General features: G+C 39.3%; 1 pseudogene; it reads left to right on the top strand.

Annotated features, from left to right (window-relative positions):
• Window positions 1-1817: 1817 nt before the first annotated feature.
• LOC122121101 lies at window positions 1818-1932 on the top strand (annotated as a pseudogene).
• Window positions 1933-22553: the final 20621 nt, after the last annotated feature.

Here is a 22553-nt window from a genome sequence, read left to right as displayed (position 1 = left end):
TCAGTTGGTAAACTATATCCTCTGTATCCCTGTCTCTGTGTAAATACCCATAAACATGAAATATAAAGTGATTTTGATAAAAAATAAAAATGACTCAGAAGAAATGATAAATGTAAAAAAAATCTTCACAGGGATGGTTAGGTGGTTCAGTGGTAGAGCGCTTGCCTTGCATGCATGAAGCCCTGGGTTCGATTACTCAGCACCACATAAGCAGAAAAAAGCCGGAAGTGGCACTGTGGGTCAAGTGGTAGAGAGTTAGCCTTGAGCTGAAGAGCTGAGAGAGAGCGCCCAGGCCCAGAGTTCAGGCCCACTACCTGACCCCCACCCCTCCCGAAAAAAAAAAAACAATCTTCACAGAAGCAAACTCTCAGAGATATTTCATGACTTTGACAAGGATAAAGTGGGTGAAGTTAGTATAAATATAAAGTATGACAATGTACAAAAACATAAAAAGATACTCATATATTTCATTATATAACCCAAAGCAGAAAACAAATGTTGTTTAGATGATTTTTTAAAACCCAGTCTCTCAGGTACTGGGAAGGTGGCTCAATGGTAGAGTGCCTGCATGCATGAGGCCTTGGGTTTGATTTCTCAGCAATATGAGGCCTTGGGTTTGATTTCCCTCCATCACATAAGCAGAAAAAGATGGAAGTGGTGCTGTGGCTCAAGTGGTATCACTAGCCTTGAGCTGAGGGACAGCACCCAGGCCCCAGAGTTTAAGCCCCATGACCAACAAAATAAAAATAAAAAACAAAACAAAACACAGTCTCTTACTTTTGTTGCCTCAACTCTGTAATAACTCTGCTTCAGCCTAGGGCTAACATTTTAAGTGTGGACATTTATCAACACTCCTGAATCAGACTCTACTTGATCATTTTTAAAATTCATATTTTGTTCTTAATTTTCATCTTTATAAACTCACATGCACCTATAAAAAATGGTATGGCCATCCCAGTAACCTTCTCAAAGTACCTCCTAATGACAATTTACGAAAAGTTCTATTGTATTACAACAAGGAAAAAATGCTACAAATAAAGAAAAGCAATAATTTAATATTAATGATTAATAAAATAAAAAACAAAACAATTACCAGTGTTTTCAGTATTTGAAGTGTACTACAAATTAGATTTTATTATTGTCATATTTCTTTACATTTAACACTGGCTAAGATTATGATGTTCAACAAGAATGATATAGGCTATGAGTGGTGTTTAAATCACCCACTAAGATGACCATTTATAGTTCATCTCATAATTTGTATATGGCTTATATCATCATTTGTTCCTCACTAACATATAAAGTAAGGAAGGCCTACAGTTTTAGCAGAAACTGTGTAGTTAACATAGTCAGCTCTTTATTCTGCTCCTTTACACAAAGACTTTGCAACTTCTCATTAGTAAAGTTTCTATATACTCTGAAATGTACATACTTAGGAGTATTTATCTGCTACCATAAATCTTAAATACTTTATAGAAAAATATTATGACCTACCAAACAGTCCCAGTTTTGGCATATATAAGCAAATTCCCAAAATTAATATATTTAAAACATTAAAACTTTTAACAAACCTTAACACTTGCTGCAGTGTTCATTATGACAGGTCCCTTGTATAGAATAATTGAATTCCTCATCCTACACATCTCTTGCACAACAAATATCTGGAATTATTTTGTTTTTGACATGTCAATCTTGACTTTATTCTTAAATGTGTATTTATGTAAGAAGTACATGGTTCTAAAATTCTTTTAAACTTAGTTTTTGTTGAATTGCCTAGTTTAAGAAAATCAATTACAATTTATATATAAAAAATTTCTGTGCTCAATTCAGCATCACATATACTAAAACATTGGAATGATACAGAGAAGATTAGTATGGCCCCTCCGCAAGGATGACAGGCAAATTCCTGAAGCATTCCATCCCCCAATTTGTTAAGAAATGGAAAGACTTGGAAAAAAAATTAAGTAGAGTAAGCCAAGTCCAAAGAAACATAGGTCCCATGGTTTCTCTAATTTTCAATAACTAATATATGTCTGGGATAAGCAGAAAATGTCAAAAGTTATGTGTATATGACCAGATAAGGTTATGTTAATGGAAATGAACCCCAAGTTAGGGACACAAGTGGTTTTTTCTTGCTATTTTTTCTCACGTACTTATAACCTACAGTGTGGATTTTTTTTTGTTTCTTTATATGTTCCTCCCCCATGCTATAACACCTATTTTCACTGTATTTGAAGTTGGTGCGCCTACATATTGTATATATTCTCCTCTAATTTGCTGAGGGGAAGGAAAAAAAAACCAAAATGCTTAAATAGGGATACAGGTTGACCCATTGCAACAATGAGATTCACAAGAAACTATGTTGTAAAGTGAACTTTACAATTGAGGCGGGGGAAGGGAGGAGGTTAATGGACTTGTGGAAGTGAGAGGGAAGGGATGGTAGGGGAACAATAAAGGAGGAGGTAACAATACTTGTTAGGAAATGTACTCATTACCTTGCTCATGAAGTGTTACCCCTCTGTGCAGTATTTTTACAATAAGAACGTATAAAACTGTTCTGAGATGGAAGAGTTTATTTCCTTTATTTTACTCATATAATATCGTTAGCAAAGAAATTCATGAAAAACCCCGATATGAAGGTATTTTGAATAAATATGTGTGTTAATGCACGCATGTGCTCAAGCACTTGCATGTGTGCTGGCATGCTCAGAGTTTGAAATCAGTGATGCTGAATTGAGCACAGAACTTTATATATATATATAAATTGTAATTGATTTTCTTAAACTAGACAATTCATCAAAAACTAAGTTTAAAAGAATTTTAGAACCATGTACTTCTTACATAAATACACATTTAAGAATAAAGTCAAGATTGACATGACAAAAACAAAATAATTCCAGATATTTGTTGTGCAAGAGATGTGTAGGATGAGGCATTCAATTATTCTATACAAGGGACCTGTCATAATGAACACTGCACCAACTTGCTAGGCCTTTTCTCTCTAGATTGGTGAGCTACTAAATGAGCTACATCTCCATTCTTGGCCCTTTGCTAGTTCATTAAAATTTTTGAAAAATAATTTCATGAATTTCTTTTGCCCTGATTGGCTTCCAACTGTTAGCCACAGATCTCAGGCTCCTGAGTAGATATCCCGAGTAGTTAGGATTACAGGTGTGACAAACAAGCAAAGGCTTTCAGAATAATGTTAAAAGTAGAAGAAAATTTACTTCAGAGGGGCACGTATTAGCATCTCCAATTTTAAAACATTTTGGAGTGGTTATTTATGATTTTTTTTATTTTTGGATACTTATAAGACGGTAGGTGATGATATTTAAATTTTTAGTACTTTTTAAAAAGGGTACTGGAATTGTGGGACAGAAGAAATTTGTTTCTCTTTGGACCTCAATGTATAAGCTCAGTTCTGTGCATGATAAAACAATGTCTCCAACACAATCTGTGTTGAAAACAAATGTGACAGAAAACAATCACCATGGGAAATATTTAGTATGCTATTATTTCTTGTACAATATGAATATTGAATTGAGAGTGTCATAGAATGGAGAGATTTTTATCTACCTTTTGTGTATTGCTGAAAGACTTTCAGAAAGTTTGACTCATTTCCTTTCTCACTGTATGTGTCTTTAGGCCATGCACTTACTGCTTTTAATTACAATTTTTCCCAACACTAAAATGGTAATAACATTAGCATGATAGCATATGTTATCTTAACAATTAAGGGAACAAAAGTGGGAAATACTTAACATAAACTTCTAGGAATGAGCTTTGAGTTTAGCCAGCAGTCTTTTTAAAATACTAAATAGAATGTGATAAGTAGTACAGAAACCATTACATGTAGTGAGCAACCAGAAGTAATATCTATTGATCATGCTCTGCTTCCAAGGAGGCCAGGTGGATAACTTCTCATGCTGTAAATCAAATTGGTTATCTTATGTCTTGATAGTGTAAAAATATCAGGGACAGGATGATGAAGGAATGTTGTAGACTGAGGTGAAATCCATATGAAAATGTGCAAAACTGATAAAACATAAAAATATCTGAGCAGTATATTGTGTTTTACAACATTTTAGTTACATCGCAAAGATAAAGAAGACATAGAAGAATAAATTCTTTTTTTGTTGTCCTATCATAGGTCCTTAGAAGGATGAACTCTTTCCTCATTCTTATACAGGCATCATCGGATGAGAGGAACTGTATTTTTTTTTTTTGTTTGCTTCCTTCCATTTATTCTTCAGTTTGAAATCTGAGCTACTTGAGACTGAAAGAAACCAAGGGAAATTAGAAAAACAGGCTTTGGAAAGAGCAATCAATGTAAAATAAATAAACTACAGCCTTGTAACAGGTCTAACTAAATTGAGTTATATAGTGTCAATTGTTAACAGAAAATGATTTAAGCAATACCATGTTTTTGAAAACTGAAAAATGTTGGGAGTTGCTACATTTTTTTTCTTTTCTACTACCTCGAATTAATTATTGATCTGGTTTAGCGAGATTAAAGATGAGATTAACCAGAAACCAGATTAAAAATGGACAAAAGTCTGAATAGACATGTTCTCCATAAAGCCCTGAAAATTTCCTGTGGGTTTACAAAGTTGTGTTTAATACAACTTCTAAGCTGCCTTAATACTTTTTGAGCAGAAGTCATTAGAGAAATATAATTCAAAATTACTATGATACAACTTCATAAATATTATAACTCATCAAAAAAATCAATGGAACCAGTTATGGTGGTAAAGTCTTGTAATTCCAAGCATTTAGGAGGTTGGATTTAAGTCTAATGCCAGTATAGGGTACTGCAGATAGTAAAAAACTGCCCTTTATTATCTTTGAATAAAAGGTAATAATTTTGGTGAGAGTGTGGAAAAAAGGAAATTTTCTACACTATTGGTCAAAAAACAGGTTAGTATCCTCGTTGTAGAAAGTAGTATGCAAGTTTCTATAGAAATCCAAAGTTAAGTTGAACCATCAATCATGTGATTATTTCTCTCTGGGTAACTTTTAAATATATCTGTAGTTCATTTTTATTCACATTATTCATAAGAGCAGCCAAGATATAAGTTAATGTTCAGTGTTCAACTACAGACTAATAAAGCAACTATGACACATGCACAAATACCTTTTTCTGTTTCATTCTTAAAATAACAAGAGATTGCTCCCATTAGCCACAACTTACAATGACCTGAAAGACGTATTCAAAATGAAGAAAAATGTTGTGTTCTGATCTTTGTAAACACACACACACACACACACACACACACACACACACACACACTCATCAACATCAAATATTAAGACAGAATTTTTTAAAACCAAGTAAAGCAAAGTGGAACTTCTGGGGCATTTAGTTGACAATGTAGAACATACTAGAAATACAATATGAGGTATAGAGTTGAAATGTACAATATGAGGATACAGGGGACAACACTGGCCTTACATAGGAATGAAGCTAAGTAAGTGGGAGTTGTTCTTCCTAGTAGGGGTTGCTCTTTTAGTTGTTCTTCTTTCAGTAATGGATAAGATGAATGTAATACTTTCAATATACCTCCTTGTTTGCAGAAATGATAACAAACAATATAGCAATAATGTTGCACTCTCAACATAGAACAAACTGTCAAATTAAAATACATGAGATTATCCTTGATGTAACTAATTATTACAAATAAGGGAATCCATGGGAACTATGTTTCTTTAAGTCTGGCTTATTTCACTTAATATGATTTTTTCCAAGACCTTCCATTTCCTTACAAATGAGGTGGTATCTTTCTTTCTGATGGAAGCATAGTATGTGTGTATGTGAGTGTGTGTGTCTCATTTTCTTGATACATTCATCTACTGAGGGGCATCAGGGTTGATTCCATATCTTAGCTATGGTAAATATTACTGTGATAACCATAATTGTGCTGATAGCTTTAGTGTGGCCTTGTTTGTGGTCATCATGTTAAATGCCCAGAAGTGGGATTACTGGGTAATAGGGAGCATTATTGTGTACATCAAGGATAATCTTAGTAGATGAGTAGAATAGCTCAATAGATATGTACATATGACCCTATAAGGTGATTCTAAGTGAAATGAACTCCAAGACATGTTCTTTGTTGTTGTTGTTCTTAATGTACTCCATGATTTCTTTTTATCCTTTTGTGGTTTCCCCACCTATGGTTTATCCCCTGTAGTCACTGTATTTGATTTTGATACCCTGTGTATTGTAAATATGTTGATCTGAACTGGGAAAGGGGAAGGAATAAAAAAACAAAATAGTGAGACAAAGACAAAGGGGGAACCTATGCAACAGTGATACTCACGAAACAATAGGTTGGAAACGATCTTGAGAGGTGCGTTGGGAAGGAAGAGGGAGAAAAATGGGTGAAGGGGTAAAAAGTTAGAAAAGAAATTAATTCATTACCTTAATTATGTAACTATAACCACTCTCTACATTTCCTTGACAACAAAATTTAAATAAAAAATAAAATAAAATATATGAGAGCAGCAATACAGTCGGTGGGACTAGGGGAAATTCTGTACTATGCAAAGCAAAGTAGAACAGCTGTGGAGAGCAGCAATTTGACTTCAATGTAGGAAGTAATAAACTAGCATACAGATTTTCAGATCATGTCAGTCATTAAAAAGGGAAAACAAGATGCATACTCAGCAAACCAATAGAGATAAAATAGAAAACTAAACAATTGAGGTGAAGAGATGAATTGGATCAAGAATAAAAAATGACAGAATTAGAAAACAATAACAAGATGGTAAGTTTAAAAAACATTACCGTAATTCTATTAAATGTTGTTTACATCACAATTTGTTAGAACTATAACTCAAATCACAGTTTGATTGTATATCATTTGAAAAATAGTTTACTTATAATTGATTACTTCATATTGAATGTTTAATATATAATTTTACTTTCTGCAGATGTAGAAAAGAAAAAATGAAACTAATTTTTAATAAATTAATGTAATAATTCAAAGTGTATCCTACACTTAGCACTCATCTTAATATGAAAAAATAAATTATTGCTCATGACTCTTGGTGTTAGGTGGAAGGGTTCAGAATTGTAGTAAAATTCACACCACACAATACAGGAGGGTATGACTCCTCTAGGGCCAAGGAACTGGGGGATGAGAAACTGGTTTGGCTAGTACCTCAATGTTCTGTGGCATTATCCTTGACCTGGCTATGTCCCCTTTGTGTAAGTTCACTTCTTAACCCAGTGCTGGCCACACACCGGCCACTTGTGCTGTGGAAGTGGCAGGAGTAGAAGTGAGATCAAGAATGACCAAAATCTGGATTTATGGCCTGATTGGGGTGTCTTTAAAAAAATCTTAGAGCTGAAACTCAGACTTTGGCACTGTCCCTGAGCTTCCTTGATTCAAGACTAACACTTGAACCACAGCTCACCTTTCATCTATTTTAGTAGTTTAGTAGACAGAAGTGTCTCACATATTTTCCTGCTTGGGTTGGCTTCAAGTTGCCGCCCTAAGAGCTCAGCCACTTAAGTATCTAGGATTGCTGTTATGAGCCACTGGCACCTGCTAAGGATGTGTGTGTGTGTGTGTGTGTGTGTGTGTGTGTGTGTGTGTTTACCAGGGCTTGAACTCAGAGCCTCAGTGGTATGCTTTAGCTTGTTTGCACAAGGTTGGTGCTGTACTACTTGATCTACAGTAGCTCAGCTACCCATCATTTTGGTGATTCATTGGAGATAAGAGTCTGCCCAGGCTAGCTTTGAATCTTGATTGATCCTTAGGTCTCAGCCTTGAGTAGTCAGGATTATAGGCACGAGCCACTGGCACCCAGCTGCAAGGCTGTGTTTTCATAGTCTCTTCTGTTCTAACTGCTGTCTTGCCCTGGCCTAGATCTCTGACCTCCACATCAGCTCCCAGCAGCCCCTGACTGTGTGAAGAACATAAAGCTCAAACCTGATCCCATTTCTTTTTTCTCAGGGGAGAAGGTTATATTTCATCTGAAGCCAGGGTTATGAGGGGTAGCTGTAGATGGGTGCTCAGCTGGAGAGAGGTAGTCTGTTTTAGCCAAGAAAGAAACTGGCCAGTTGGTAATAGCTCATGCTCTCATATTCCTAGCTCCTCAGGAGTCTGAGATATGAGGATTGCCATTCAGAGGCAGCCCAGCTAGAAAAGTCTATGAGAATCTCTTCTGCAAATAACCATGCAAAAGCTGGAAGAAAAACTGTAGCTTAACTGGAAGAGTGCTAGCCCTGAATGAAAAAAGTGAGGGACAGAGCCCAGGCCCTGAAATCAAGCCCTAGTCCCAAGATGTTTATGCACACACTCACAAAAAACACACACAGGAAGGTGGTTATGATGAGCTGAACTAGAACTGGAGGCAGTCATGAGGCATAGTCACAGTAAACTCTCAAGAGATACATCCATGTACAGGCCCACAGGACCATGGGAAGGACACTACTGATGCTTATTTGTAGTCGGCCCAAGATTGCAGACCTTCATCTGCCCCCTAGCACTGGTGAGGAAAGCAGGCCTCTGAGCCCTGGGACTCTAGGGCCAGCGACTGCTACAAGCAGCAACCAGCCAGCTGTGAATTCCTGAGCCTAAAATTCTTTCCTAAGCCAAAACTCAACACCTGCCCAAGGTGTGCCTGACAAATTCACACTCTTGTGATACCTGCATGAGTGGGCATTACTTGGTGTGATATCTTGCAGCTTCTGCCCTCCTGGCCCAGAACCATGGTCTGAGATGTCAATTTACTGCTCAGATCCATATTACACCCATGACAGATGCCATTCTGATTATCTCCATGCCCCAAGGCTCATCCCTTCTCGGGTACTGTGGATTGCTCTAGAGGTAATGGCCTCCAAACAGGCTTCTCTCAAGACTTGTAGGACACCTAGACATTGGGAGACCCTCAGTAGCTGGAAAGTACTCTGCCTAGAGCAACAGAGGGCGGTCAAGCAGGCCAGGTGTTGGCCATGGGGCTTGAACTCTGGGCCTGGGCTCTGTCCTCAAGCTCTTTAGCTTACCACTTGAGCTACAGAGCCACTTCCAGTTTTCTTGAGGTTCCTTGGAGATTAGAGTCTCCCAGATTCCTGCTTGGGCTGGCTTTGAACTGTGGTCCTTATATCTCAGACTCCTGAGGAGCTAGGAGGACAGGTGTGAGCCACCGGTGCCCAGCTGATCTAGCCTTTCACCCCCAATAGACTAGGAGCTCCTGAAAGCTTTTCTGTATTATATCTGTGCCAGTACACGGGCTTGAACTCAGGGCTTGGGCTCTGGTCTCTTAACATTTTCCCTCACGGTTAGCACTCTACCACTTGAGCCACAGCTCCATTTCTGGCTTTTGGTAGTTAATTAGCAAGAAGACTCTCACTAACTTTCCTCCCCTGAGCTGGCTTGACCCACGATCTATATCTCAGTCTCCTGAGTAGCTAGGATTTACAGGGGTTGAGCCACTGGTGGCTTTGGACTAGAAGCTTTTCTTAAGCAAGCTTTATTCCCTGTGTTTGCCTTGACTCCTCCATGCAAAGGAGGTCTGAGGGTCAAGAGTTGTGAAAAATAAGCTTCCAGCCACAGGAAATGGCTGGGGTACCTGGTAAAAAGCAAGCTAATCTTCCCCCTGGGCCCTATTCTGGGACCCGACCATGTACCCTACCTGTGACTCAAGTACAAACCTTCACCCAACCTTGAATGTCCTCCCAGACTTGTCTGAAGCCACAGAACTTTTATCCCACCCACACCATCTGCTCTACACACACCTCAGGACCTTTGCCCATGTTGGACCTTCTGCCTGATGACCCTCTGTCCTGTATCCAAATCTTAGAACTCCTGTGGAATTTTGCACTGGTTATATCACCTCGCAGAGCAAGTCTTTTCTTCCCTTCTCCCTCTTTTTTTTTTTTTTAATATTGAGTTGCTAGACATGACACTTTTGCAGGCTGACTGGCAAATGTTCTATCTTGGTGTGTGTGTGTGTGTGTGTGTGTGTGTGTCTGCATGGGTGTACCAGTCCTAGGGTGTGAATTCATGGCCTGGATGCTATCCTATCCCTGAGCTTTCGTGCTCAATGCTAGCACTCTACTACTTGGGCCACAGCTCTACATCTGGCGTTTTGGATGTTTAATTGGAGAAAAGTGTCTCATATAGGCTTTCCTGCTTGCAATTGGGATCCTCATATCTCAGCCTCCTGAGTAGCTTACAAGGGTGAGCCATCAGCACCTGCCATCTACCCTACCTCTTACCTATAACCTCAGTCTTCCTCTGAGTCCTAGAAGAATATGTCTCACCAGGCTCACTTTTTTTGCCAGTCTTTGGGCTTGAACTCAGGTTATGGACATGTTTCTGAGCTTCTTTTGCTCAAGGCTAGCACTCTATCACTTAAGCCACAGTCCCACTTTTGGCTTTTTCTGTTTGTGTGCTACTGAGCAATCAAACCCAGGGCTTAGTGCACGCTAGGTAAGCACTCTACCACTAAGCCACAATCACAGATCAAGGCTCATTTCTAACAGGAATTATGAGGGTGAGATTGATTGTCATACCCCTTTCGGCATAGATATTGCTGACTATTTCATGTCTTTGCCATGATTTGGGACCAGCCTGTGACTCAGCAATGAGGAATGATAAATGAATGATATCCACCATGCCCCAGAGGTCTAGTCTCACATTCTACAGAGAGATAGAGAATATGGAGCAAGAAACTTTGTCAACTCCTACAGTATATAGGTACTGTGGTCTCCCTGGAGGAAGTGGCTTGCTGCTAGGTGTCCCATCGGGCTTCAGTTATTAAATGGTAGAAAAGGATACTATGTTCAAGCTGCCAGCTCAGACTTAGTACAATTCAAGTCATGTCCCAGCTTCCCCAGGTTGGACGGCTGGGCATGGGCAACCTGCTGAATGTCCATCATCCATCCATCATCCATCTATACACAGAGACATGGAGTTATTGCCTCTTTTTTTGGGGGGGGTGGACAGTTCCGGGTTTGTACTATGAGACTAGACCCTGTCCGTGAGCTCTTTTGCTCAAAGGTAGTGCTCGGCCTTTGAGCCACAGCCCAATTCATGTTTGTTTGTTTTTTTCCTGTGATCTCTTAGAAATAAGATTGTCTTGGACTTTCCTGTCCCGGTTGAATTCAAATTGGCATTCTCTATATCTCAGCCTCCTGATGAGTTAGGATTACAGGCAGGAGCCCCTGGATCCTGGGTTTCTTTTCTTCTTGTTCTTTTTTGTAATCATAACAATCTGAAATCTTCACGCTATCATTCCAATGGTTTGCGTTATAAGTAAACTACCCAAGCCTAGAGTTCGAATGCCAAGACTGCCACCCACAAATTGAAGGTGATCCTGACAAACTCATTCCTATTAATGTGAATGCTAATGGAATGTTATAAAAGTAATAATTAAATTTGCAATTAATTCATGATTCTATTTTAGAATGCCACATAAAAATTATTGGATTTATATCTTCCATTCTAGCACCATGGTATGATTCCCCTAATGGAAGGATATTGACTAATTTTTAATCAAGGCTTTTATAAGTATTCAAACGTGATACTTCATTAAATGGAAGCATAATTTGCTAACTAATAATTGGTTTTATATATATTATCTAATATCCTCAAATTCCCTCTCTCTCTTCATATATATATATATGTATGTATGTATATATCTACACACCAATTTATCTATCTATCTATATTGGGTACTCCTGTGGCTTGATCACAGGTCCTCAGAACTTTCTGGCAGCTCAGTTTGCTAGAGGCTGGTGTGCTAAGACTGTGACCCCATTTATGGCCATTGTAGGACATAAGTTGAAATCCCAGCATGTCCAAAAATTTATTCGTGTAGTAAGAAGCCAATTTTGACACTTTTTTTTCCTTTTCTGTGAAAGTCCTGGGTCTCAGTATGATGTATAATCCATATGCAAATATATCCTATGTGATATGATGTAATAAAAGAACTGTTATATGTGTAATAATACTAAATAAATAAGGGTAATAAACATAATATGCAATAAACCCATGTATGTAAATAGATCTCATATATTAATATTACTTTTTCCAGTGCTGGTGCTTCATTTCAGGCCCTGGGAACTGGTCTGAATTTCTTGTCTTCAAGGATGGTGGGCCTTTCCCCTTCATCCACAATGCCACAAAGTTATCCAGACCCTGAGTTCAAATACAAGGCCTGCCAGAAAAATAGTGCAAATTCCAAACCATGGAATTACTATTATTGTTATTATTATTATTAGACGAGCACAGGGCTTGCTCTCAGGTCTTGATACCTCTGCCACAGCCAACTCTTGGATCCTAGGACCTAAGTTCAAATTTTGGGGCTGGCAAAAAAAAAAAGAAGCATAAAACTGACAAGTTCAAGAAGATGGTTTTACTTTAGTTTCCTTTGTGTTGTGACCATCCTGGATGTAAATGACAATGCAAAGAAAGAGTATATGACCTTGTATTGCTGATGTTTGGTGGACTATTAAGGAAGCCATAGCCGAAACTGGCAACTTAGGTGTGGAGGACGAGTCCTGGGATTGCCACTAATGAATGGCAGAGATTCTAAGAAACCAAATTCTCAAGTACATCCATACAAATAGAATGTTATAAAAGTAACAAATAAATAAGTAGTTAGTGTTTGATTATATTATAAAATTATACACAACATTTATACTACCATGACTAATTTTCAATTAATACTTTATTATGTATGCAATCATGATACTTAAAAAGGGAAGGCATAATTTCATTGCCAATAATCGGTAGCAATATCATGTATGAATTTTCATAGTATACAGACATCTCTCTCTTGTTTCATGCACCTATCTGTCTGTCTGTCTGTCTGTCTGTCTATCTATCTATCTATCTATCTATCTATCTATCTATCTATCTATCTATCTATCTATCTATTTATTTATCTACCAATCTACACATTTATCTGTTTATACACTTGTTACTACTGGGACTCAGTATTAGAGTGCTCGTCTAATACGTATAAAGCCCTGGGTTTGATTCCTCATTGCCACATGCACAGAAAAATCCAGAAGTCATGCTGTTGCTCAACCAGCTGAGCACTAGCTTTGAGCATAAAAGCTTAGGGACTGTGTCTAGACTCTTACTCAAGATCCAGGAATGGCACCAAAAAAGATAGAATGTTCTGACTGCAACTATATAAGGATAGGACTGCAAATACTTCATCACAGAGCAAGCCGGGAATCTGGTGCTGACAGCTGCCATCTAACCTGACTTAGCCAGAGGTAAACTGCTGCAACTCAGATCCACAGAACCAGATGCTGCTGGCTCACTCACCCCATCATCCAAGATCCTGGGGGACTGAGATCTGACACTGGTGGGTTTAAAACCCAGCGCTGAGCTGTGGCTCAAAGTGTTAGAGTTCTAGCTTTGATCAAAAGATCTTAGGACAGTATCCCCAACCTTTCAGTGCAATCCCCGTGGCTGACTCTACCTACCCATTAAATCCCACCCCTCTAAATCATTAGATGTGAACTTTGTGTAGTTTGTGATGTGTTTATGAAAGAATGGTGATACTAATGGAAGCACCCTAATTCTAATGACAGCGTGTGGGATACAGCTATGTGATGAGTCCTTCATGAGGTGTTGTGTGCTAAGTCCTTCACGGGGTACATTCTTTCATCTGGTCCTTGTAAGAGCTCCACAAGTCAGATGATTGTGCAGATGAGAAACTTGGGGCTCAGATATCCCCATGTCAGGGCCAAAAGGATGTATGTACCTAACTCTATTGAGTTGTCTCCTGCAGACAATTGTTTTGGTTTATTTTTCTCAGTCGTGGACCTTGAACTCAGGGCCTAGCCACTGACCCTTCCCTGTTGGGCTCATGGCTAGCATCTTACCATGTGGAACCAAGGACCCCTTGCAAAGGAGTGTTACAGTCTAGGTGTCTGTAGCTGAGGTGTGTCATCCTGTCTGCTCAGCAGCTGAGATGTAACACTCTCAGTTCCAAATTATCCCAGACACAAAGGTTCCCATGAGACTATTATCTCCTGTTCACTACTTAGAAACTTGAAGTGGAAACTGGGTTCCGGCGACTCACACCTGTCATCCTGGCTACTCAAGAGCCTGAGAGCTGAGGATCACAGCCTGAAGCCAGGGTGGGCAGCAAAATCCTTGAGAGACTTCTCTCTAGTGACCTACCAAAAATCTGCAGGTGTGCTGTAGCTCAAGTGGTAGAGTGCTTGGCTTTAGCTGAAGAGTTCAAGGACAGCACCCAGGACTAGATTTCAACTCCTTCAATTTCCAAGAAAAGAAAGAAAAAAACCTGAAGTGGACTGCTGGGAATGTGTCTGAGGAGTAGAGTGCTTTGCATGTATGAATCCCTGGGTTGGATTCCTTAGTACCACATCACTAGAAAAAAAGCCTGAAGTAGCTCTGTGGCTCAAGTGATAGAGTTCTATCTTTGTACAGGAGAAACTCAGATACAGTGCTCAGGTCCTGAGTTCAAGCTCCAGGACAAGTGTATGCACACACATACATGAACATACACACACACACACACACACACACACACACACACACACACACACACACCACAGATACCAGAAATGAAGCTGTGACACCAAATGGTAAAGCACTGAGCTTCGGTTCTCATCTCATGGTCAGCACCCAGGCCCTTTGTTCAACCCCAAACCTAGCCACCCAGGACCCAACTAGGAGAGGTCAAAGGTTTCAAAACCTGATGAGCTCACCAGCCCTAAATGACAGGAAGCATTGTTCTATTACCCATGTCCTTAGATTTTGCAAACTTTCAGAAACCTAGTAAGGCACCATTGCCGATAATGAATCATTTTATTAGGTTCAGATCCCTTGTTGTCTGACAGAAGGACCATTGAATTAATTGTAGCAGTTTATTTCAACACTGAAACATAGTCTAAAAAAGACAGGATGAGTGCAGAGAACTTGGCCTTCCACAGAAGGTGGCACAAATGAAGGCTTCCTATTAAAACAGAGCACTTGGGAGAGAGATAGATTGGGGTACAAAGAGGTCTTTTTATCTTGGCCTTCAAAGCCTGCTCACACTCATCTTCACTAATTGCCCCGCATGAATTGTTTGTTACAGTGCTGTACAGGAGTCAAGCTTTTTTTCTGCCGGTTCCAACAATGAGACAGAGTTTCTCCAGCAGCCTGGGGTGAGGAGAAAACCTCAGGCTACCCTGGGAACAGTGAGGGAAGCCCCGGAACATGCACTGTCTTGAAAAGACTGTCTGTGCTATGAAATCATTCTATTCAAAGCAAATTTCCAAGTTGGGTGCCTTTCATTATAGGGACTCTGGACCTTCACCGATAGAAATGCATGATACATACCTGGGGAGACATGGAGTTACTTGTTTTTTGTTTGTTTGTTTGTTTGGCATGTCTGGGGGCTGTATCATGAGCCCAGGCACTGTCCCTGAGCTTCTTTTGCTCAAGGGTAGCACTCTTTCTTTGAGCCACAGCCCCATTCATGGCAATTTTTTATTCCTGTGATCCCTCAGAAATAAGAGTGCTGTGGACGTTCCTTTCCAAGCTGAATTCAAACAGGCATTCTCTACCTCTCAGACTCCTGAAGAGCGAGGATTACAGGCAGGAGCCTCTGACACCTGCCTTTCTTTTCTTCTTGTTCTTTTTTTTTCATTGTGATGAACTGAAATCTTCACAGTGTCATTCTAATGGTTTGCATTTAGAAGTAAACTATCCAGGCCTAGAGTTGACTGCCAGGACTGCCACCTACAAATGGAAGGAGATCTGGAGAAAATCTTTCCTATTCATGTGAATGCTTAAAGGAATGTTATAAAATTAACAATTAAATTTGCAGCTGGTTCATGATTTTCTTATAGAATGCCACACAAAAAGTAGTGGATTATGTCTTCCATTCTAGCACCATGGTATGATTCTCCCAATTAAAGAATACTGACTACTTTTACATTAATACTTTAATAAGTATTCAACCATAATACTTCATTAAATGGAGGCATAATTTATTAATAATTCATAATATATATATAATTTAATATCTTCACATTCTCTCTCTCATATATATTGCAAACTATACATCTATCTATCTATATCTGTATTTATATCTATCTATATCTATCAATCACTACTATGGCTTGTTCCCAGGTCCTCAGAACTGACTGGCACCTCAGTTTGCCAAAGCCTTTTTTTCTACAACTGACCCTTTCATGAATTGGGCATTGAGGGCTGTAAATTAAAATCCAAGCATGGCGAAAATTTTATGTGTATAGTTAGAAGCCAATTTTGAGACATGTTTTTTTCCTTTTCTGTGAAAGTCCTGCTCTCAGTAAGATGTATAATCCATATGCAAATAGATCCATTTGATAAGATGTAATAAATGAAATAGATGCTATATATATACTAATACTAAATAAAATAAAAAAATAAGGGTAATAAATGTCATAAGGATTAAACCCATGTATGTAAATAGATCTCATATATGGATATTATTTTTTTCAGTGCTGGGGCTTGTATTTGGGCCCTAGGAACTAGGCTGAAAATCTTGTCTTCAACGATTGTGAACTTCCTCTCCCCCACAGTGCCACAGAGTTACCCAAACCCTGAGTTCAAATCCCAGGCCTGCCAGAAAAGTGGTGAAAATTCCAAGCCAAGGCCTTAATTTTATTTTGGCCGTGCCTGGGGCTTGAACTCAGCTCATGGCAACTCTGTCTCAGCTTCGATCATCCTAGGCTGGTGTGAAGCCTCAGGACCCACAGCCCATCCTGAGATCCTAGGACCCAAGTTCAAACCTTGGGACTGGCAAAAAAAAAAAAAGAAGTGCTGGGAAGGTGGCTCAGTAATAGACGGCTTGCCTTGCATACATAAGGCCCTGGGTTCGATTCTTCAGCACCACATAAGCAGAAAAAATGAAGTAGTGCTATGGCTCAAGTGGTAGAGCGATAGCCTTGAGTTGAAGAGTTGAGGGACAGCACCCAGACCCATAGTTCTGGCCCCAAAAATTAAAAAGAAAAAGAAAAAGAGAGGGAAATAAAGGAGAAGCATAAAACTGGGAAGTACCAGAAGGCAGTTTTACATTGTTTTTCCTTTGCATTGCAACAATCCTCTAAATGACAGGGCACAGAAAGTGTACATGACCTTGCACTGCTGAAGTTTAGTGGACTCTCAGGGAAGGCATAGCCAAAATCAGCAACCTAGGCCCCGTGTGCGAATCCCAGGACTGCCACCTATGAATGGCAGTAGATTCTAAGAAACGCATTCTGATATATATCCATACGAATGGAATGTTACAAAGTAACAATTATATTAGTAGTTAGTGTATGATTATATTATAAAATTATACACAATAATTATAGTACATTGACTAATTTTCAGTTAATACTTTGTTATGTATTCAACCATAATACTTAAAAAAAGGAAGGAATAATTTATCGATAATTGGTAGTAATATAGTATATATAATTAAGTAATATACAGACATTTCTGTCTCGTTTTATACATACATACTTACATATATATGTTTCTATATGTGTATATATATGTATATATATATATATATGTGTGTGTGTGTGTGTGTGTAACAATCTACCTATCTATTTCTACACTTGTCATTCCTGGGGCTCAGTTGTAGAGTGCTCGCCTAGTATGTATGAAGCCCTGGGTTCGATTCCACACTATCACATGCACAGAATATGCTGGACGTACTGCTGTCACTCAAGCAGTAGTGCACTGGTGTTGAGCATGATAGCTTAAGGACTGTGTCTAGACCCTTACTCAAGTCCCAGGACTGGCACCAAAAACAAATTAGAATGTTCTGACTGCAAGTATAGAAGGTCAGGATTTCAAATACCTCATCACAGAGCAAGCTGGGGGTATGAAACTGATGGCTGCCATCTAACCTGACTTAGCCAGAGGTCAACCATAGAACCAGATGCTGCTGGCTCACCCCTTGCTGCGTGAGGGATGAGATCAGACACTGGTAGGTTGAAAACTCAGCCCTGGCAGGAAGTCTGGGAGACTCTGAGCTGTGCCTCAAAGTGGTAGAGCTCTAGCCTTGAGGAAAATATCTTAGGACAGTACTTCCAACCTATGAGTGTAATCCCCGAGGCTGATGACCCTCCCTACAAAAACACCCCTCTAAACCGTTAGATGTAAACTTGTTTGGTTTGTGACGTGTATCTGAAAGACTGTTAATACTGATTAAAGCACCCTAAATCTAATGACAGTTTATGGGATACAGCTAGGTGATGAGTCCTTCCTGAGGTGCTGGGTGCTGAGTCCTTCATGGGGTGCTGGGTCATTCATGGGGTACTGTGTGCTGAGTCTTTCACAGGGTGCTATGTGCTGAGTCCTTCATGAGTTGTTTACTTTCATCTGGTCCTTATAAGAGCTATACAAGTAAGATGATTGTGCAGATGAGAAAGTTGAGGCTCACATATGCCCCCAAGGCAGGGCCAAATTTATGTATATACTGAGCTCTAGTGACTTGTCTCCTGTAGGCAATTGTTTTGGTTTAGTTTTCTCCATCATGAACTTTGAACTCAGAGCCTAGGTGCTGAATTTATTCTTGGGCTCATGGCTAACATTCTATAATGCGGAGCCAAGAACCCCCTTGAAGCAAATTGTCATGGCTTAGGTGTATTTAGCTGAGGTCTATCATCCTGCCTGCTCAGGAAGCTGAAAGTCTCGTTTCAAAGCTATCTCAGATCATGGTGCAAAGCCAGCTTGGGCAGGAAATTCCTTGAGATGGTTATCTCCAATAAACCACCAGAAAGCCTGAAGGGGCACTGTAGCTCAGGTGGAAGAGCACTAGACTTGAGCTGAAAAGATCATAGACAGCACCCAGACCCAGACTTCAACTCCTCCAACTTACAAGAAAAGAAAGAAAGAAACCTGAAGTGGAGTGCAGGGAATTTTTCTTAGGGTTAGAATGCTTTGCATGTGTGAAACCCTGGGATTGAATCATCAGTACCACATCCATAGAAAAGTTCCACATCCCTGAAGTGGCACTGTGGCTCAAGTGGTAGAGTGCTGTCCTTGTACAGGAGAAACTGAGGTACAGTGATAAGGTCCTGAATTCAAGCACCAGGACTGGTGTATACACGCGTGCATTAGTGCGCACGTGCACGTGCAAGCACACACACACACACACACACACACACACACACACACACACACACACACACACATAGGCACCGTTGCCAATAATGAATTATTTCATTAGGTTCAGCGCCCTAATTGTCTTCCAGAAAGACTCTTGAATTAATGGTAGTAGTTTGTTTCAAAACAGAAACATAGTCTTACAAAGACAGGATGAGTGTAGGGAACTTGGCCTGCCACGGGAGGTGGCACAAATGAAGGCTTCCTGTCAAAAGAGAGCACTGGGGAGAGAGATAGCTTGGGGTACAAAGAGGCCTTTTTATCCTGATCTTCAGAGCATGCCCACATTCATCCTCACTAAATGGCCCAGATGAATTGCTTGTTACACAGCTCTATAGGAGTGAGGCTTTTTGTCTGCCTGTTCTAAAAATGAGGCAGACTTCCTCCAGCAGCCTGAGGTATGAAGAACCCCTCATGCTACCCTGGGAACAGTGAGGGTAATCCCGGAACATGCACTGTCTTGAAAGCACTCTCTATGCTATGAAATCATTCTATTCAAAGCAAATTTCCTAGCTGGGTAGCTTTCTTCATAAAAACTCTTGATGTTCACTGATACAAATACATGCATACATACACAGACACATGGAATTAATGGCTCTTTTTTGTGGCAGGTTCTGAGGCTTGAACTGTGAGCTTAGACATTTTCCCTAAGCTCCTTTTGCTCAACGAACCATTTTATTTTGTCTTAAACCATGATTACCATAGGCTGGGGTGCAGCTTTTACACCCACAAATGATCTAGGGATCCTAGGACCAGAGTTCAACTCTCAGCACTGGCAAAAGTACATCCAACCAACAAAAATGGAGGAGGAGAAAAACAGGAAGTTTTACACAATAATTTTACCTTTGTTTCCTTTGTACTGTGACCCTCCTGGGTCTCAATGACTCAGCTTGAAAATTTACATGAGCTTGCATGGATGAAGGCTGGGGCCTGTCAGTGAAGCCTGAGTCTAACCCAGACACCTAAGCCCTGAGTTCGATCCTAGCACTGCCACCTATACACGGATGAAGATCCTAGGAAACTTGTTTCTATGTATAGGAACACTAACAGAATGTTTGAAATGTACTAACTGAATGACTAATTAGATAGTCATTCCAGTATAAGATTGTATGCAATAAATATAGGTCATTGATTAATTCTTTATTAAGTGTTCTACCGTGATTAATTAATGGAGGCATAATTTTAGACCAAATAATTGGTAGTAATGGAATATATAAATATAAGCTATAGACATAACTCTTTATATAGGGTTACACACTAGAATCTACGTAAAATTCTATCTGTCTCTCTCTTTTTATATTTATAGATGTATATACATATGTAAATACACACACATGCGCACACACACACACACACACACACACACACACACACACACACTGCAATCTAAACATCTATCTGTTTACATATTGGGCATTCCTAGGGCTTGATCTCAGGTCCTCAAATTTGCCTACCAACTTCACTTGCATCAGACTGGTATGCTAACATTTAACCATTCCTGAAGTGGGTCTGCTAGGCCCTGAGATCAAGTCACAGAACTGCCAAAAACTTAATACTGGTGGAAAAGCCAATTGTCACACTTGTTTTCCTTTTTGGTGAAAGCCCTGGGTCTCAGGAATGATGTAGAATACATAGGCAAATCTATGTCTTATGTAAAAAGATGCAAAAAATGGTATATGTGTAATCATACTCACTAAAATACATAAGAAATAAATAAAAAACAAATAAAATGAATAAGTACACTAATCACAATATGCAGTAAATGTGTATGTAAATATAAATCATGTATTAAAATGTATATGCATATTATTCTTTAGAGTGTTAGGACTCGAATTCAGGCCCTAGGAACAGACCTGACTTCTGTCTTCCAGCAAGGTGAACTTCCCCATCCCCCACAGTGCTGCATATTTACCCAGAGCCTGAGTTCAAATCCCAGGTCTGGCAGATAAAAGGGCATGAATTCCAAGACAAGTAGCCTCATAATATTTTAAATATTTTTAATGTATCAATGTATGTACTTATTTATTTCTTTTTATTTTGTTAAGCACAGGGCTTGAACTCAGGTCGTGGAAATTCTGCCTCAGCTTTGATCACTCTAGGCTGGTGTGCAGCCACTGGACCCACAGCTGAACCTGGGTTCTTTGGCCCCAAAGGCTGACAGGGGAAAAAAAAATTAATGCCACACAGAAAAAAAAAAGAAACCTGGCAACTTGCAGATAGCTGCCAGTTTTACATTTGTTTGGTTTGCATGGTGACCATCCTGTGTCTGAATGACACGGCTGAAAAAGGTTGATAATCTGGCATCTCTGAAGGATGGCGCGCTACCAGGAAAGCCATAGGCCAACATGGCAACATAAGTCCTGTGTTAGAAGCCCCTTCCTGTCCCCTACAAATGGAGGGAAATCCTAAGAGTCTCGTTCCTATTCATAGGAAAATTATGAATGGCAAGGTGGAATTGGTCGTTTCTGAATACTACTATACAATTAGACAGAGTGAGTTTAGGCGGACAATGTATTTTAATGAGTATTTTTTGACACATTCAAAGAATACTATTAATTACATGGACACAATAGTTTCCAAACAGCGGTTGAATTAATTATTATTTCATTAAGGATGAAAACAATAATATTAATTACATGGAGGCATAATAAATACCCAAGAATTGGTAGAAATGTAGTGTAGATAACTGAAGAATATATAGACATCTCTGGCACTCTATAAATATCTGTATTTATTTGAATCTTCATGTCAATCTGTTCATATTTTGTCAATGCCTGGGGTTAGATCTCAGGTGCTGGAGATGCTTGTCCGCTCCATATGCCCCAGGCTGGTGTGTTGACACTCACCTATTCATGAATTGGGTCTTGTAGGCCGTGAATTCAGTTGCCGGCACTCACAAAAATTGAATCGTGGATTAAGAAGTCCATGGTGACTCACTTTTTCCTTTTCTGTGAAAGTCCTGGGTGTCAGGTGTGAAGTTTCATATATAGGCAAATCTATACCCTATGTAATAAATGTAATAAAAATTTCATGTTTAATAACAGTTAATAAAATAAATGGTAAATAAATGAATAAAACAAAAATAAAATGAATAGCTATATTAAGCTCGATATGGGGTCAACATCTGGGGCTCGATCTCAGGGCCTAGGAAAGCCTGGCAGCTGAATTGGCTAGAGGCTGCTGTGCTAACAGTCACTCATTCATGAATTGAACCTTTTAGGCCCTGAGTTTAGATCCCAGTACTGCCAAAAATGTAATTGTGGAGTGAGAAGCCAAGCGTGACACATGTTTTATTTTTCTTTGAAAGTACTCGGTGACAGGTAGGATGTATAATTCAGATGCAAATCTATAAGCTATGTAATAGGATGTCATAAATGTAAAAAATGTCATAAGTGGAAGAATTGTCACTACAATAAATGAAAAAAA

This window comes from Dipodomys spectabilis, unplaced genomic scaffold, assembly GCF_019054845.1.
Source record: "Dipodomys spectabilis isolate Male_0828 unplaced genomic scaffold, ASM1905484v1 ptg000183l, whole genome shotgun sequence".
In the NCBI taxonomy this organism is placed as follows: Eukaryota; Metazoa; Chordata; class Mammalia; order Rodentia; family Heteromyidae; genus Dipodomys; species Dipodomys spectabilis.
The sequence above is the reverse complement of the archived record's forward strand: the minus strand, read 5'-3'. Positions and strand labels throughout refer to the sequence as shown.